The 4,798-nt window shown below is 48.5% G+C and overlaps 1 protein-coding gene across 1 annotated transcript in view; it reads right to left on the bottom strand.

The window, feature by feature from the left end:
- Nucleotides 1–3,198: 3,198 nt before the first annotated feature.
- The window catches only part of CMIP (c-Maf inducing protein), a 238,680-nt gene continuing 237,080 nt past the window's right edge, over nt 3,199–4,798 (bottom strand). The window contains exon 21 of the mRNA XM_019634902.1: nt 3,199–4,798. This exon is cut by the window's right edge and continues 346 nt beyond it. The gene's annotated coding sequence lies outside the window, so the exon portion shown is untranslated.

The raw sequence follows: 4,798 nt of genomic DNA, 5'->3' as shown, positions 1-4,798 counted from the left end.
TCCTCACTGGTAAATCAGAGAGGAGAGACAAGCCCGGTGTTTTAGGAAAATAGTTGTTCCTACCGTTAACATTCACAGGAAAGACAAACAGCCAAGAGGTCTGTCGCCAGGCACTTGGTGGAGAGCCTTCCAGATTGTCCTCAGCCTCCTGCTTCTGTGGAAATGGGCAAAAGTGCTTCGGGAAGGTTTCATTTCTGAAGGTGGCCCCAAAGGCCAGGTTTCCATCCACTGAGGAGTAGTAGTAGGTCAGGGAGCAGGTGGATTTCATCTCCCTGGTAAATCTGAGGCTGGCTTTACCCAGCATATGAGAACAGGGGGGAAGGCTAGCCCTGAGGTGTTCAAGGCCCCGTCCAAATCCAGATAGAGTAATCTGGAAAATAAAGCAAAGTCACATATCCTACCACGCACAGCTGTGCAAGCTGTGCAATGCACAAGGGTGCCACATTTAAGGGTATTGGCATATTGATTATATACAATCTTGTATTATTTACGCTAATCTTCCAGCAGATGGCAGTATTGTGTTTTGAGGAGGAGACACTTGAAACCCTTCACCAAGAGGCTTCAAAAGGATGGACAAGAATGGCTCTGATGGGGGTGGCATTAGACACCACTCACCTTCCCAGGCCCAGACGGGGCACAGGGAAGCAGCAGCCAACTTTTCATTTACAAAATTCTCTTTTGATGTCACTTGTTAAAAAAAAAAATGGAGGCAAAAGTCATGTAACGTAACAGAAACCAACTTCAAGTGGCATTTAGAACACTCACAATGTGCACTTGCCGCCTCTATCTAGTTCCAAAATTTCTTCATCACCCTAAAACAAAACCCCACCCCCATTAAGCAGTTACCTCCCGGCCCCTGGTAAACACCAATCTGCTTTCTCTCTATACGTATTCACCTACTCTCAACATTTCATATAAATGGAATCATACAATATGTGGTCTTTTGTGACTGGCTTCTTTCACTTACCATCATGTTTTAAAGATTCATCCATGTCGGAGAATGTATTGGGGCTTCATTTTTTTGTTTTAAATGGTGGATAATAGTCAATTGTGTATATATACCACTTTTATTTATCCATTTATCCATTGATGAATATTTGGGTTGTTTCCACCTGATGCCACTTTCAAAAAGTTGATGTGTAACATATACAGTAAATTACACAAATCTTAAGTGTGGGGCTCCATGAGTGTGTTAACATCTGTGTATCTACAGATCAAGATGCAGAGCATTTTCATCATCCCAGAAGGTTCCCTTCTACCTTCGTTATCAGTAACACTCCCACGCCCTTGCATAGATAACCACTACTGTGACCTCTATAATCATAGATGACTTGTGTCTGTTCATGAACTTTACATAAATGGAGTCATGCAGCAAATCCTCATGTGTTTCTGGCTCCTTTCACACAACGTAATGTCTATCCAATCAGTTCATGTTATTGTGTATATCACTCGTTGGTTCTTTTTCTTTTTCTGCAGGATTCCATCATATGACTATGTCACTGTGTGTGCATGCATTCTCCTGTTGATAGACACTTGTGTTGTTCCACTGTATGACTATCCCACAGTTTGTTTATTCATTCTCCTGTTAGTGGACTTTTGGGCTGTTTCCACTTTTTGTCTCTTATGAATAATGCTGCTGTAAACATTTTTTGTTTGTCTTTGGGTGGACATGTGAGCTCATTTCTCTTGGGCATATATCCAAGAGTGGATATGCAGGGTCATAGGCTGGGCAGATGTTTAGTAGATACGCTTTCCAAAGCAGTCAAACCAAGTCCTACTCCCATCAGAAATGTATATGAACTTCTGTCAGCCGCCACCCCCACCTCTGAAAATGGGTGCAAGCTGATTCTCACACCCGAGCTGGCAGAGCCCTTCCCGCCCAGCTGGGAGGTGCCTCTGTTGCTAAGGTCAGGGCAGGAATACCTGGTGACCTTCCGGTGTCCTTGGCAGGGTTTTCCCAACGTGTCATGGAAGGGCTCCCCCTCCAACCTATCCCTTTGTCCCCTCCCATGATTAGTCACTGTCTTAGTTTGGGCTTTACCAGAAGCAGGCTCTGAGGTAAATATTGCAGCACAGATAGCTTATGTGGGAAGTGGTCCCCAGAAATACAATGGGACCTTGGAAAGGGGGGAGTAGAGGAAGGGCAGGAAGTCCTAACAAGCAAGTGAGCCCTGTGGGCAGCTGATCAGTCCCAGGGAGGGTGTCCAGGGGCCAGATAAGAGCTCAGCCTCAGAGCTCTCCACCCCCACGAGGAGTGAGACAGCCTGGGCATTTATTTACACACCAGCGCTGCCTGCCGCTGAGGGCTGCTGCCAGGCAGAGGCGCTCATCCTAGGCCCTCCCAGCCTGCTCAGCAAGTAAGCCAAGGAACTGAATGTCATCCTGACTCCTTGCTGGCCCCCCTTTCATACCCATCACCATGTCCTGCAGTTTTACTCCTACACTTCTCTCAAATCTGTTTCTCCACATGGTCTCTGCCCTGGTCCAGGTTCCAGCCCCATCCACTTATCAGCCAGCAGGGAAGAGATTTTCCCATAATGCCTGGTTATAAGCCTGCCTTGGTCCCTGTGTGACCTTGACCAAGAGACCCAGCCTCTCCCGGCCTCTACTTCCCATTCTCTTCTTGGATACATTGAGTTTGCCTCTTGGGGGCATCTGGGGGAAGGAAGTAGCTGGATGGATGGTTCTAGGCTTTTGAACTTGGAAGAGTTCCAAGTCAGGAACTAGCCTGGAGCCCCTAGGAAATGCAGATTCTCAGGCCCATCCCACCCTTAGGAACCAGACTCTGCATTTTCCAGAGACTCCCCAGGTGGCGAGAAGGCACATTTGTCTGAGAAGCCCTCCTGCACAGCGGTCTAGATGGACGACAGGGGTTCTCCCTCGGGGGTGCTTCTGTCCTCTGGGGACATTGGGCAACATCTGGAGACATTTTTGTTGTTACAACTGGGGGGCGGGTGCTGCTGGCATCTACTGGCGGGAGGTTCCAGGAGTGCGGCTCCACATCCTACGATGCACGGGATGGCCCCACCGCAGAGGAAGGCCTGGCCCCCGATGTCAACAGTGTCAAAGATGAGAAGCCCTGGACACTCAGGGGAGGGTGTCCAGGCTCTGCCATGAGCCCCCATCTCTCAGCCTAGGTCTCGCCCCCTCCCTTTCCCCCCACAAGGACCCCTGGAAGCCATACAGCAAGGTCAGATGTCAATGAGTCACTTACAGTTTATTTTTGCCTGAAAGTATTTCACATCTCTGAACACAGCTACGTGACAGTAGTATAACCATCAGGAAAAGCAACAGTGCGAAGGGAAAGGTGGCATGTCTTGGTTCATCTTTTTTTTTTTTTTTCTTTTTTAAAATTTTTTTTGCTTCTGCTTCTTCCTGCACCAGAGTGCTTGTAAAGTATGGGACTGGAGGGGAGAGAATTAAACCAAACAACAGAAAACAACAACAACGAAAACAAAACACAAAACGGAACACTCACACACACTCAAAATAAAACCTGGCACGTAAAATGAATTAAGACTGAAACCCAATTTCTTTTTTTTTCCTTTTTTAAAAAAATGAGGCCATAGTTGGGGGGTAATAAAGTCTACCTAGCAAAGTATAAAACGACAAAAGCATGGTTTCCATTGAATAAGATTAAATATATATATAAAACAATTACATTGACTGGGGGGGTTAGGTCTGGAGGTGCCGGAGGGGGAGTATTTGTGCTAAACCAACAGAAAAAGGGGCTTGGGGGAGAGGGGACCCCAAGTAAACCGTAAAGGGGCTGTTCTGTACAGTGAGGGCTTGTTAAGAAAAAGCCGACTGTTTATAAAAGAAATGGAGGTTGGTTTGTCGTCGGGGCAGGGTGGGGATGGGAGGGGGCGTCTGTGCTGCAGTGGTCACATTCATTGGGGTGGGGTGGGCAGTCAGGCTGGTGGAGGCGATGTCTCTCTCTTCTCCCAAGAGACCATGCAAGGAGGCAGCATGCATGAGGAGACCACAGGGAGCACAGGAGGGTGGGGAGGCCACAGGTCTCAGTCAGGGGCAAGGAGAGCAGAGGTCACCGGAGATGGGAGCTCTCCGGGGACGGGTGGGGGGACAGGTTAGCAGCCCCCCCTCAAAATGGGAAAACGGGGCGGAGAGAAAGCTGGGGCCTTAGAGGAGCAAGACTACAATGTGGGGACCCCACTTCTCCTCCCCCAGCCTGACCCCTACCCCGTGAGGAGGTTGGAGACATCTGGGAAACGCACAGTGGTAGGTGGACAGACAGACAGACAGACAGAAGGGAGGAGAGAGCTTTAGCATACAGAGTCCATTACGAAAAAGCAATTAATTTTCCAAGGAGGTTCTTTTTTTTTTTTTTTCCGTCTGTTTGTTTCCTTTAAAAAAATAACAATAATACTACCACTACCCCGACAGCCGACTGGTTTATACAGTACTCCACGCCAGAGGCGGGCAGACGGGAGGGAGGGCAGGCGGGTTGGCAGGAGGGCGGGTCGAAGACTTCATAAATAAGAGGCAGGTCCCAGACCCGCAATTTGTCAACATTTCTTAAATAGGCGCATTAAATCTTATGTACAGCAAGAATCACTTTGCATAGCAATGGTGAGGACACAGGACGGGTGCAATGATGGGACCGGGCCTTCTGGTCCCAATGGCAGGGCTAGTTCTCAGCAGGAGCTTCTGAGGAAGAAAGCATCCTTCTGGCCCTGGAGGCCCATCGGGGTCGAGTGATGGTGGCATCGGAGTTGACTTTTCCCACATGGCATTAAACACAAAGGCAAAGAAAATCCACAAGGGGTCCCCCCTCCCC

Source organism: Hipposideros armiger, unplaced genomic scaffold (assembly GCF_001890085.2).
Source record: "Hipposideros armiger isolate ML-2016 unplaced genomic scaffold, ASM189008v1 scaffold_19, whole genome shotgun sequence".
Lineage (NCBI taxonomy): Eukaryota > Metazoa > Chordata > Mammalia > Chiroptera > Hipposideridae > Hipposideros > Hipposideros armiger.
This window is presented reverse-complemented; position numbering and strand designations above follow the sequence as displayed.